The sequence below is a fragment of the Ambystoma mexicanum genome, chromosome 5q (genome assembly GCF_040938575.1).
Source record: "Ambystoma mexicanum isolate Mex_15411 chromosome 5q, UKY_AmexF1_1, whole genome shotgun sequence".
Classification (NCBI taxonomy): domain Eukaryota; kingdom Metazoa; phylum Chordata; class Amphibia; order Caudata; family Ambystomatidae; genus Ambystoma; species Ambystoma mexicanum.
The window spans coordinates 7,753,244-7,769,083 of NC_090933.1; positions in this window are offsets into that span (position 1 = coordinate 7,753,244).

Sequence of the window (15,840 nt, forward strand, 5' to 3'; positions counted from 1 at the left end):
CTTCCGATAGCAGAGATGTTATATCTCAATGCTTCTAATACCAAACCTGAGATCCTTCCTATAACATGAGATGTGATATCCAATTCCTTCCCATTCCAAACCTGAGACCCTTCCTATTGGATGAGATGTGATATCCAACTCCTTCCCATTCCAACCCTGAGACCCTTCCTATAGCATGAGATGTGATGTCTCAATGCTTCTAATACCAAACCTGAGATCCTTCCTATAACATGAGATGTGATATCCAACTCCTTCCATTCCAATCCTGAGACCCGTCCTATAGCATGAGATGTGATATCTCAATGCTTATATCAAACCTGAGACCCTTCCTATAGCATGAGATGTGATATCCAACTACTTCAAATTCCAATCCTGAGACCCTTCCTATAGCATGAGATGTGATATCTCAATGCTTCTAATACCAAACCTGAGATCCTTCCTCTAACATGAAATGTGATATCCAACTCCTTCCCTTTCCAAACCTAAGAGCCTATCTATAGCATGAGATGTGATTCCAAGTCCTTCCCATTCCAACCCTTAGACCCTTCCTACAGCATGCAATATGATATCTCAATGATTCTAATAACAAACCTGAGACCCGTCCTATAACATGAGATGGGATATCCAACTCCTTCCCATTCCAATCCTGAGACACTTCCGATAGCAGAGATGTGATATCTCAATGCTTATACCAAACCTGAGACCCTTCCTATAACATGAGATGTGATATCCAAATCCTTCCCGTTCCAAACCTGAGACCCTTACTTTAGCATGAGATGTGATATCCAACTCCTTCCCGTTCCAAACCTGAGACCCTTCCTTTAGCATGAGATGTGATATCCAGCTCCTTCCCATTCCAATCCTGAGACACTTCCGATAGCATGAGATGTGATATCTCAATGCTTCTAATATCAAAACTGAGACCCTCCCTATAGCATGATATGTGATATCTAAGTCCTTCCCATTCCAATCCTGAGACACTCCCTATAGCATGAGATGTGATATCCAACTCTTTCCCATTCCAAACCTGAGACCCTTCCTATAGCATGAGATATGATATCTCAATACTTCTAATACCAAACGTGAGATCCTTCCGATAACATGAGATGTGATATCCAAATCCTTCCCCTTCCAAACCTGAGACCCTCCCTTTAGCATGAGATGTGATATCCAACTCCTTCCATTCCAATCCTGAGACCCGTCCTATAGCATGAGATGTGATATCTCAATGCTTATACCAAACCTGAGACCCTTCCTATAGCATGAGATGTGATATCCAACTACTTCCCATTCCAATCCTGAGACCCTTCCTATAGCATGAGATGTGATATCTCAATGCTTCTAATACCAAACCTGAGATCCTTCCTCTAACATGAAATGTGATATCCAACTCCTTCCCTTTCCAAACCTAAGAGCCTATCTATAGCATGAGATGTGATATCCAAGTCCTTCCCATTCCAATCCTTAGACCCTTCCTACAGCATGCAATATGATATCTCAATGATTCTAATAACAAACCTGAGACCCATCCTATAACATGAGATATGATATCCAAGTCCTTCCCATTCCAATCCTGAGACCCTTCCTATAACATGAAATGTGATATCCAACTCCTTCCCATTCCAACCTGAGACCCTTCCTATAGCATGAGATGGGATATCCAACTTCTTCCAAATCCAATACTGATACCCTTCCGATAGCATGAGATGTGATATCCCAATGCTTCTACCAAACCTGAGACCCATACTATGGCATGAGATGTGATATCAAACTCCTTCCCATTCCAATCCTGAGACCCTTCCTATAGCTTGAGGTGTGATATCCAACTCCTTCCCATTCCAATTCTGAGACCCTTCTTATACCATGAGACTTGATATCTCAATGCTTCTAATACCAAACCTGAGACCCGTCCTATAACATGAGATGTGATATCCAAATCCTTCCCCTTCCAAACCTTAGGCCCTTCCTTTATCATGAGATGTGGTATCCAACTCCTTCCCATTCCAATCCTGAGACCCTTCCGATATCATGAGATTTGTTATCTCAATGCTTCTAATATCAAACTTGAGACCCTCCCTATAGCATGAGATGTGACATCCAAGTCCTTCCCATTCCAATCCTGAGACCCTTCCTATAGCATGAGATGTGATATCTCTATGCTTCTAATACCAAACCTGAGACCCTTCCTATAACATGAGATGGGATATCCAACTCCTTCCCATTCCAATCCTGAGACCCTTCCGATAGCAGAGATGTGATATCTCAATGCTTATACCAAACCTGAGACCCTTCCTATGGCCTGAGATGTCATATACAACTCCTTCCCATTCCAATCCTGAGACCCTTCCTTTAGCATGAGATGTGATATCTCAATGCTTATACCAAATCTGAGACCCTTCCTATAGCATGAGATGTGATATCCAAATCCTTCCCATTCCAATCCTGAGACCCTTCCTATAGCATGAGATGTGATATCTCAATGCTTATACCAAACCTGAGAGCCTACCTATAGCATGAGATGTGATATCCAAGTCCATCCCATTCCAATCCTTAGACCCTTCCTACAGCATGCAATGTGATATCTCAATGATTCTAATACCAAACCAGAGACTCTTACTATAACATGAGATGGGATATCCAACTCCTTCCCATTCCAATCCTGAGCCGCTTCCGATAGCAGAGATGTGATATCTCAATGCTTATACCAAACCTGAGACCCTTCTATAACATGAGATGTGATATCCAACTCCTTCCCGTTCCAAACCTGAGACACTAACTATAGCATATGTGATATCCAACTCCTTCCCATTCCAAACATGAGACCCTTCCTATAGCAAGAAAGTAATATCCAACTCCTACCCATTCCAATCCTGAGACCCTTCCTATAGCAAGAGATGTGATATCCAAATCCTTCCCATTCCAATCCTGAGACCCTTCCTATAACATGAGATGTGATATCCAACTCCTTCCCATTCCAACCTGAGACACTTCCTATAGCATGAGAAGGGATATCCAACTCCTTCCCAATCCAATCCTGAGACCCTTCCGATAGCAGAGATGTGATATCTCAATGCTTATACCAAACCTGAGACCCTTCCTATGGCATGAGATGTGATATCCAACTCCTTGCCATTCAAATCCTGAGACCCTTCCTATAGCATGAGAAGGGATATCCAACTCCTTCCCAATCCAATCCTGAGACCCTTCCGATAGCAGAGACGTGATATCTCAATGCTACTACCAAACCTGAGACCCTTCCTTTAGCATGAGATGTGATATCCAAATCCTTCACATTCCAATCCTGAGACCCTTCCTATAGCATGAGATGTGATATCTCAATTCTTCTAATACCAAACCTGAGATCCTTCCTATAACATAAGATGTCATATCCAATTCCTTCCCATTCCAAACCTGAGACCCTTCCTATTGAATGAGATGTGATATCCAACTCCTTCCCATTCCAACCCTGAGACCCTTCCTATAGCATGAGATGTGATGTCTCAATGCTTCTAATACCAAACCTGAGATCCTTCCTATAACATGAGATGTGATATCCAACTCCTTCCATTCCAATCCTGAGACCCGTCCCATAGCATGAGATGTGATATCTCAATGCTTATACCAAACCTGAGACCCTTCCTATAGCATGAGATGTGATATCCAACTACTTCCCATTCCAATCCTGAGACCCTTCCTATAGCATGAGATGTAATATCTCAATGCTTCTAATACCAAACCTGAGATCCTTCCTCTAACATGAAATGTGATATCCAACTCCTTCCCTTTCCAAACCTAAGAGCCTATCTATAGCATGAGATGTGATATCCAAGTCCTTCCCATTCCAACCCTTAAACCCTTCCTACAGCATGCAATATGATATCTCAATGATTCTAATAACAAACCTGAGACCCGTCCTATAACATGAGATGGGATATCCAACTCCTTCCCATTCCAATCCTGAGACACTTCCGATAGCAGAGATGTGATATCTCAATGCTTATACCAAACCTGAGACCCTTCCTATAACATGAGATGTGATATCCAAATCCTTCCCGTTCCAAACCTGAGACCCTTCCTTTAGCATGAGATGTGATATCCAGCTCCTTCCCATTCCAATCCTGAGACACTTCCGATAGCATGAGATGTGATATCTCAATGCTTCTAATATCAAAACTGAGACCCTCCCTATAGCATGATATGTGATATCTAAGTCCTTCCCATTCCAATCCTGAGACACTCCCTATAGCATGAGATGTGATATCCAACTCTTTCCCATTCCAATCCTGAGACCCTTCCTATAGCATGAGATATGATATCTCAATACTTCTAATACCAAACGTGAGATCCTTCCGATAACATGAGATGTGATATCCAAATCCTTCCCCTTCCAAACCTGAGACCCTCCCTTTAGCATGAGATGTGATATCCAACTCCTTCCCATTCCAACCCTGAGACCCTTCTGATAGCATGAGATGTGATGTCTCAATGCTTCTAATACCAAACCTGAGATCCTTCCTATAACATGAGATGTGATATCCAACTCCTTCCCTTTCCAAACCTAAGAGCCTATCTATAGCATGAGATGTGATATCCAAGTCCTTCCCATTCCAATCCTTAGACCCTTCCTACAGCATGCAATATGATATCTCAATGATTCTAATAAAAAACCTGAGACCCGTCCTCTAGCATGAGATATGATATCCAAGTCCTTCCCATTCCAATCCTGAGACCCTTCCTATAACATGAAATGTGATATCCAACTCCTTCCCATTCCAACCTGAGACCCTTCCTATAGCATGAGATGGGATATCCAACTTCTTCCAAATCCAATACTGATACCCTTCCGATACCATGAGATGTGATATCCCAATGCTTCTACCAAACCTGAGACCCATACTATGGCATGAGATGTGATATCAAACTCCTTCCCATTCCAATCCTGAGACCCTTCCTATAGCTTGAGGTGTGATATCCAACTCCTTCCCATTCCAATTCTGAGACCCTTCTTATACCATGAGACTTGATATCTCAATGCTTCTAATACCAAACCTGAGACCCGTCCTATAACATGAGATGTGATATCCAAATCCTTCCCCTTCCAAACCTTAGACCCTTCCTTTATCATGAGATGTGATATCCAACTCCTTCCCATTCCAATCCTGAGACCCTTCCGATATCATGAGATTTGTTATCTCAATGCTTCTAATATCAAACTTACGACCCTCCCTATAGCATGAGATGTGACATCCAAGTCCTTCCCATTCCAATCCTGAGACCCTTCCTATAGCATGAGATGTGATATCTCAATGCTTCTAATACCAAACCTGAGACCCTTCCTATAACATGAGATGGGATATCCAACTCCTTCCCATTCCAATCCTGAGACCCTTCCGATAGCAGAGATGTGATATCTCAATGCTTATACCAAACCTGAGACCCTTCCTAAGGCCTGAGATGTCATATACAACTCCTTCCCATTCCAATCCTGAGACCCTTCCTATAGCATGAGATGTGATATCTCAATGCTTATACCAAATCTGAGACCCTTCCTATAGCATGAGATGTGATATCCAACTCCTTCCCATTCCAATCCTGAGACCCTTCCTATAGCATGAGAAGTGATATCTCAATGCTTATACCAAACCTGAGACCCTTCCTATAGCATGAGATGTGATATCCAAATCCTTCCCATTCCAATCCTGAGACCCTTCCTATAGCATGAGATGTGATATCTCAATGCTTATACCAAACCTGAGAGCCTACCTATAGCATGAGATGTGATATCCAAGTCCATCCCATTCCAATCCTTAGACCCTTCCTACAGCATGCGATGTGATATCTCAATGATTCTAATACCAAACCAGAGACCCGTCCTTTAACATGAGATGGGATATCCAACTCCTTCCCATTCCAATCCTGAGCCACTCCTGATAGCAGAGATGTGATATCTCAATGTTTATACCAAACCTGAGACCCTTCCTATAACATGAGATGTGATATCCAACTCCTTCCCGTTCCAAACCTGAGACACTTCCTATAGCATATGTGATATCCAACTCCTTCCCATTCCAAACATGAGACCCTTCCTATAGCAAGAATGTAATATCCAACTCCTACCCATTCCAATCCTGAGACCATTCCTATAGCATGAGGTGTGATATATCAATGCTTCTAATACCAAACCTGAGATCCTTCCTATGACATGAGATGTGATATCCAAATCCTTCCCATTCCAATCCTGAGACCCTTCCTATAGCAAGAGATGTGATATCCAAATCCTTCCCATTCCAATCCTGAGACCCTTCCTATAACATGAGATGTGATATTCAACTCCTTCCCATTCCAACCTGAGACACTTCCTATAGCATGAGAAGGGATATCCAACTCCTTCCCAATCCAATCCTGAGAACCTTCCGATAGCAGAGATGTGATATCTCAATGCTTATACCAAACCTGAGACCCTTCCTATGGCATGAGATGTGATATCCAACTCCTTGCCATTCAAATCCTGAGACCCTTCCTATAGCATGAGATGTGATATCTCAATGCTTCTACCAAACCTGAGACCCTTCCTTTAGCATGAGATGTGATATCCAAATCCTTCACATTCCAATCCTGAGACCCTTCCTATAGCATAAGATGTGATATCTCAATGCTTCTAATACCAAACCTGAGATCCTTCCTATAACATGAGATGTGATATCCAATTCCTTCCCATTCCAAACCTGAGACCCTTCCTATTGGATGAGATGTGATATCCAACTCCTTCCCATTCCAACCCTGAGACCCTTCCTATACCATGAGATGTGATATCTCAATGCTTCTAACACCAAACCTGGGAACCGTCCTATAACATGAGATGTGATATCTCAATGTTTCTAATAAAAAACCCGAGACCCTACCTATAACATGAGATGTGATATCCAATTCCTTCCCATTCCAAACCTGAGACCCTTCCTATTGGATGAGATGTGATATCCAAATCCTTCCCCTTCCAAACCTGAGACCCTTCCTTTAGCATGAGATGTGATATCCAAATACTTCCCATTCCAATCCTAAAACCCTTCCTATAGCATGAGATGTGATATCTCAATGTTTCTAATAAAAAACCTGAGACCCTTCCTATAGCAAGAGATGTGATATCCAAATCCTTCCCATTCCAATCCTGAGACCCTTCCTGTATATAACATGAGATGTGATATCCAACTCCTTCCCATTCCAACCTGAGACCCTTCCTATAGCATGAGATGTGATATCCAACTCCTTACCATTCAAATCCTGAGACCCTCCCTATAACAAGAGATGTCATATCCAACTCCTTCCCATTCCAAACCTGAGACCCTTCCTATAACATGAGATGTGATATCCAACTCCTTCCCATTCCAAACCTGAGACCCTTCCGATAGCATGAGATGTGATATCTCAATGCTTCAAAAACCAAACATGAGAACCATCCTATAACATGAGATGTGAAATCCAAATCCTTCCCTTCCCAAACCTGAGACTCTTCCTATAGCATGAGATGTGATATCTCAATGCTTCTACCAAACCTGAGAGCCTACCTATAGCATGAGATGTGATATCCAAGTCCATCCCATTCCAATCCTTAGACCCTTCCTACAGCATGCGATGTGATATCTCAATGATTCTAATACCAAACCAGAGACCCGTCCTTTAACATGAGATGGGATATCCAACTCCTTCCCATTCCAATCCTGAGCCACTCCTGATAGCAGGGATGTGATATCTCAATGTTTATACCAAACCTGAGACCCTTCCTATAACATGAGATGTGATATCCAACTCCTTCCCGTTCCAAACCTGAGACACTTCCTATAGCATATGTGATATCCAACTCCTTCCCATTCCAAACATGAGACCCTTCCTATAGCATATGTGATATCCAACTCCTTCCCATTCCAAACATGAGACCCTTCCTATAGCAAGAATGTAATATCCAACTCCTACCCATTCCAATCCTGAGACCATTCCTATAGCATGAGGTGTGATATATCAATGCTTCTAATACCAAACCTGAGATCCTTCCTATGACATGAGATGTGATATCCAAATCCTTCCCATTCCAATCCTGAGACCCTTCCTATAGCAAGAGATGTGATATCCAAATCCTTCCCATTCCAATCCTGAGACCCTTCCTATAACATGAGATGTGATATTCAACTCCTTCCCATTCCAACCTGAGACACTTCCTATAGCATGAGAAGGGATATCCAACTCCTTCCCAATCCAATCCTGAGAACCTTCCGATAGCAGAGATGTGATATCTCAATGCTTATACCAAACCTGAGACCCTTCCTATGGCATGAGATGTGATATCCAACTCCTTGCCATTCAAATCCTGAAACCCTTCCTATAGCATGAGATGTGATATCTCAATGCTTCTACCAAACCTGAGACCCTTCCTTTAGCATGAGATGTGATATCCAAATCCTTCACATTCCAATCCTGAGACCCTTCCTATAGCATAAGATGTGATATCTCAATGCTTCTAATACCAAACCTGAGATCCTTCCTATAACATGAGATGTGATATCCAATTCCTTCCCATTCCAAACCTGAGACCCTTCCTATTGGATGAGATGTGATATCCAACTCCTTCCCATTCCAACCCTGAGACCCTTCCTATACCATGAGATGTGATATCTCAATGCTTCTAACACCAAACCTGGGAACCGTCCTATAACATGAGATGTGATATCTCAATGTTTCTAATAAAAAACCCGAGACCCTACCTATAACATGAGATGTGATATCCAATTCCTTCCCATTCCAAACCTGAGACCCTTCCTATTGGATGAGATGTGATATCCAAATCCTTCCCCTTCCAAACCTGAGACCCTTCCTTTAGCATGAGATGTGATATCCAAATACTTCCCATTCCAATCCTAAAACCCTTCCTATAGCATGAGATGTGATATCTCAATGTTTCTAATAAAAAACCTGAGACCCTTCCTATAGCAAGAGATGTGATATCCAAATCCTTCCCATTCCAATCCTGAGACCCTTCCTGTATATAACATGAGATGTGATATCCAACTCCTTCCCATTCCAACCTGAGACCCTTCCTATAGCATGAGATGTGATATCCAACTCCTTACCATTCAAATCCTGAGACCCTCCCTATAACAAGAGATGTCATATCCAACTCCTTCCCATTCCAAACCTGAGACCCTTCCTATAGCATGAGATGTGATATCTCAATGCTTCTAATACCAAACCTGAGATCCTTCCTCTAACATGAAATGTGATATCCAACTCCTTCCCTTTCCAAACCTAAGAGCCTATCTATAGCATGAGATGTGATATCCAAGTCCTTCCCATTCCAATCCTTAGACCCTTCCTACAGCATGCAATATGATATCTCAATGATTCTAATAACAAACCTGAGACCCATCCTATAACATGAGATATGATATCCAAGTCCTTCCCATTCCAATCCTGAGACCCTTCCTATAACATGAAATGTGATATCCAACTCCTTCCCATTCCAACCTGAGACCCTTCCTATAGCATGAGATGGGATATCCAACTTCTTCCAAATCCAATACTGAGACCCTTCCGATAGCATGAGATGTGATATCCCAATGCTTCTACCAAACCTGAGACCCATACTATGGCATGAGATGTGATATCAAACTCCTTCCCATTCCAATCCTGAGACCCTTCCTATAGCTTGAGGTGTGATATCCAACTCCTTCCCATTCCAATTCTGAGACCCTTCTTATACCATGAGACTTGATATCTCAATGCTTCTAATACCAAACCTGAGACCCGTCCTATAACATGAGATGTGATATCCAAACCCTTCCCCTTCCAAACCTTAGGCCCTTCCTTTATCATGAGATGTGGTATCCAACTCCTTCCCATTCCAATCCTGAGACCCTTCCGATATCATGAGATTTGTTATCTCAATGCTTCTAATATCAAACTTGAGACCCTCCCTATAGCATGAGATGTGACATCCAAGTCCTTCCCATTCCAATCCTGAGACCCTTCCTATAGCATGAGATGTGATATCTCTATGCTTCTAATACCAAACCTGAGACCCTTCCTATAACATGAGATGGGATATCCAACTCCTTCCCATTCCAATCCTGAGACCCTTCCGATAGCAGAGATGTGATATCTCAATGCTTATACCAAACCTGAGACCCTTCCTATGGCCTGAGATGTCATATACAACTCCTTCCCATTCCAATCCTGAGACCCTTCCTTTAGCATGAGATGTGATATCTCAATGCTTATACCAAATCTGAGACCCTTCCTATAGCATGAGATGTGATATCCAAATCCTTCCCATTCCAATCCTGAGACCCTTCCTATAGCATGAGATGTGATATCTCAATGCTTATACCAAACCTGAGAGCCTTCCTATAGCATGAGATGTGATATCCAAGTCCATCCCATTCCAATCCTTAGACCCTTCCTACAGCATGCGATGTGATATCTCAATGATTCTAATACCAAACCAGAGACTCTTACTATAACATGAGATGGGATATCCAACTCCTTCTCATTCCAATCCTGAGCCGCTTCCGATAGCAGAGATGTGATATCTCAATGCTTATACCAAACCTGAGACCCTTCCTATAACATGAGATGTGATATCCAACTCCTTCCCGTTCCAAACCTTAGACACTAACTATAGCATATGTGATATCCAACTCCTTCCCATTCCAAACATGAGACCCTTCCTATAGCAAGAAAGTAATATCCAACTCCTACCCTTTCCAATCCTGAGACCCTTCCTATAGCAAGAGATGTGATATCCAAATCCTTCCCATTCCAATCCTGAGACCCTTCCTATAACATGAGATGTGATATCCAACTCCTTCCCATTCCAACCTGAGACACTTCCTATAGCATGAGAAGGGATATCCAACTACTTCCCAATCCAATCCTGAGACCCTTCCGATAGCAGAGATGTGATATCTCAATGCTTATACCAAACCTGAGACCCTTCCTATGGCATGAGATGTGATATCCAACTCCTTGCCATTCAAATCCTGAGACCCTTCCTATAGCATGAGAAGGGATATCCAACTCCTTCCCAATCCAATCCTGAGACCCTTCCGATAGCAGAGACGTGATATCTCAATGCTTCTGCCAAACCTGAGACCCTTCCTTTAGCATGAGATGTGATATCCAAATCCTTCACATTCCAATCCTGAGACCCTTCCTATAGCATGAGATGTTATATCTCAATGCTTCTAATACCAAACCTGAGATCCTTCCTATAACATGAGATGTGATATCCAATTCCTTCCCATTCCAAACCTGAGACCCTTCCTATTGGATGAGATGTGATATCCAACTCCTTCCCATTCCAACCCTGAGACCCTTCCTATAGCATGAGATGTGATGTCTCAATGCTTCTAATACCAAACCTGAGATCCTTCCTATAACATGAGATGTGATATCCAACTCCTTCCATTCCAATCCTGAGACCCGTCCTATAGCATGAGATGTGATATCTCAATGCTTATATCAAACCTGAGACCCTTCCTATAGCATGAGATGTGATATCCAACTACTTCAAATTCCAATCCTGAGACCCTTCCTATAGCATGAGATGTGATATCTCAATGCTTCTAATACCAAACCTGAGATCCTTCCTCTAACATGAAATGTGATATCCAACTCCTTCCCTTTCCAAACCTAAGAGCCTATCTATAGCATGAGATGTGATTCCAAGTCCTTCCCATTCCAACCCTTAGACCCTTCCTACAGCATGCAATATGATATCTCAATGATTCTAATAACAAACCTGAGACCCGTCCTATAACATGAGATGGGATATCCAACTCCTTCCCATTCCAATCCTGAGACACTTCCGATAGCAGAGATGTGATATCTCAATGCTTATACCAAACCTGAGACCCTTCCTATAACATGAGATGTGATATCCAAATCCTTCCCGTTCCAAACCTGAGACCCTTACTTTAGCATGAGATGTGATATCCAACTCCTTCCCGTTCCAAACCTGAGACCCTTCCTTTAGCATGAGATGTGATATCCAGCTCCTTCCCATTCCAATCCTGAGACACTTCCGATAGCATGAGATGTGATATCTCAATGCTTCTAATATCAAAACTGAGACCCTCCCTATAGCATGATATGTGATATCTAAGTCCTTCCCATTCCAATCCTGAGACACTCCCTATAGCATGAGATGTGATATCCAACTCTTTCCCATTCCAATCCTGAGACCCTTCCTATAGCATGAGATATGATATCTCAATACTTCTAATACCAAACGTGAGATCCTTCCGATAACATGAGATGTGATATCCAAATCCTTCCCCTTCCAAACCTGAGACCCTCCCTTTAGCATGAGATGTGATATCCAACTCCTTCCCATTCCAATCCTGAGACCCTTCTGATAGCATGATATGTGATATCTCAATGCTTCTAATACCAAACCTGAGATCCTTCCGATAGCATGAGATGTGATATCTCAATGCTTCTAATACCAAACCTGAGATCCTTCCTAAACCATTAGATGTGATATCCAAATCCTTCCCCTTCCAAACCTGAGACCCTCCCTTTAGCATGAGATGTGATATCCAACTCCTTCCCATTCCATTCCTGAGACCCTTCTGATAGCATGAGATGTGATATCTCAATGCCTCTAATACCAAACCTGAGATCCTACCTCTAACATGAAATGTGATATCCAACTCTTTCCCCTTCCAAACCTGAGAGCCTTCCTATAGCATGAGATGTGATATCCAAGTCCTTTCCATTCCAATCCTGAGACCCTTCCTATAGCTTGAGATGTGATATCCAACTCCTTCCCATTCCAATTCTGAGACCCTTCCTATACTCTGAGACTTGATATCTCAATGCTTCTAATACCAAACCTGAGACCCGTAATATAACATGAGATGTGATATCCAAATCCTTCCCCTTCCAAACCTTAGACCCTTCCTTTATCATGAGATGTGATATCCAACTCCTTCCCATTCCAATCCTGAGACCCTTCCGATATCATGAGATGTGATATCTCAAAGCTTCTAATATCAAACTTGAGACCCTCCCTATAGCAAGAGATGTGATATCCAAGTCCTTCCCATTCCAATCCTGAGACCCTTCCTATAGCATGAGATGTGATATCTCAATGCTTCTAATACCAAACCTGAGACCCTTCCTATAACATGAGATGGGAATATCCAACTCCTTCCCATTCCAATCCTGAGACCCTTCCGATAGCAGAGATGTGATCTCTCAATGCTTATACCAAACCTGAGACCCTTCCTATGGCATGAGATGTGATATCCAACTCCTTGCCATTCAAATCCTGAGACCCTTCCTATAGCATGAGAAGGGATATCCAACTCCTTCCCAATCCAATCCTGATACCCTTCCGATAGCAGAGACGTGATATCTCATTGCTTCTACCAAACCTGAGACCCTTCCTTTAGCATGAGATGTGATATCCAAATCCTTCACATTCCAATCCTGAGACCCTTCCTATAGCATGTGATGTGATATCTCAATGCTTCTAATACCAAACCTGAGATCCTTCCTATAACATGAGATGTGATATCCAATTCCTTCCCATTCCAAACCTGAGACCCTTCCTATTGGATGAGATGTGATATCCAACTCCTTCCCATTCCAACCCTGAGACCCTTCCTATAGCATGAGATGTGATGTCTCAATGCTTCTAATACCAAACCTGAGATCCTTCCTATAACATGAGATGTGATATCCAACTCCTTCCCTTTCCAAACCTAAGAGCCTATCTATAGCATGAGATGTGATATCCAAGTCCTTCCCATTCCAATCCTTAGACCCTTCCTACAGCATGCAATATGATATCTCAATGATTCTAATAAAAAACCTGAGACCCGTCCTCTAGCATGAGATATGATATCCAAGTCCTTCCCATTCCAATCCTGAGACCCTTCCTATAACATGAAATGTGATATCCAACTCCTTCCCATTCCAACCTGAGACCCTTCCTATAGCATGAGATGGGATATCCAACTTCTTCCAAATCCAATACTGATACCCTTCCGATACCATGAGATGTGATATCCCAATGCTTCTACCAAACCTGAGACCCATACTATGGCATGAGATGTGATATCAAACTCCTTCCCATTCCAATCCTGAGACCCTTCCTATAGCTTGAGGTGTGATATCCAACTCCTTCCCATTCCAATTCTGAGACCCTTCTTATACCATGAGACTTGATATCTCAATGCTTCTAATACCAAACCTGAGACCCGTCCTATAACATGAGATGTGATATCCAAATCCTTCCCCTTCCAAACCTTAGACCCTTCCTTTATCATGAGATGTGATATCCAACTCCTTCCCATTCCAATCCTGAGACCCTTCCGATATCATGAGATTTGTTATCTCAATGCTTCTAATATCAAACTTACGACCCTCCCTATAGCATGAGATGTGACATCCAAGTCCTTCCCATTCCAATCCTGAGACCCTTCCTATAGCATGAGATGTGATATCTCAATGCTTCTAATACCAAACCTGAGACCCTTCCTATAACATGAGATGGGATATCCAACTCCTTCCCATTCCAATCCTGAGACCCTTCCGATAGCAGAGATGTGATATCTCAATGCTTATACCAAACCTGAGACCCTTCCTAAGGCCTGAGATGTCATATACAACTCCTTCCCATTCCAATCCTGAGACCCTTCCTATAGCATGAGATGTGATATCTCAATGCTTATACCAAATCTGAGACCCTTCCTATAGCATGAGATGTGATATCCAACTCCTTCCCATTCCAATCCTGAGACCCTTCCTATAGCATGAGAAGTGATATCTCAATGCTTATACCAAACCTGAGACCCTTCCTATAGCATGAGATGTGATATCCAAATCCTTCCCATTCCAATCCTGAGACCCTTCCTATAGCATGAGATGTGATATCTCAATGCTTATACCAAACCTGAGAGCCTACCTATAGCATGAGATGTGATATCCAAGTCCATCCCATTCCAATCCTTAGACCCTTCCTACAGCATGCGATGTGATATCTCAATGATTCTAATACCAAACCAGAGACCCGTCCTTTAACATGAGATGGGATATCCAACTCCTTCCCATTCCAATCCTGAGCCACTCCTGATAGCAGAGATGTGACATCTCAATGTTTATACCAAACCTGAGACCCTTCCTATAACATGAGATGTGATATCCAACTCCTTCCCGTTCCAAACCTGAGACACTTCCTATAGCATATGTGATATCCAACTCCTTCCCATTCCAAACATGAGACCCTTCCTATAGCAAGAATGTAATATCCAACTCCTACCCATTCCAATCCTGAGACCATTCCTATAGCATGAGGTGTGATATATCAATGCTTCTAATACCAAACCTGAGATCCTTCCTATGACATGAGATGTGATATCCAAATCCTTCCCATTCCAATCCTGAGACCCTTCCTATAGCAAGAGATGTGATATCCAAATCCTTCCCATTCCAATCCTGAGACACTTCCTATAACATGAGATGTGATATTCAACTCCTTCCCATTCCAACCTGAGACACTTCCTATAGCATGAGAAGGGATATCCAACTCCTTCCCAATCCAATCCTGAGAACCTTCCGATAGCAGAGATGTGATATCTCAATGCTTATACCAAACCTGAGACCCTTCCTATGGCATGAGATGTGATATCCAACTCCTTGCCATTCAAATCCTGAGACCCTTCCTATAGCATGAGATGTGATATCTCAATGCTTCTACCAAACCTGAGACCCTTCCTTTAGCATGAGATGTGATATCCAAATCCTTCACATTCCAATCCTGAGACCCTTCCTATAGCATAAGAT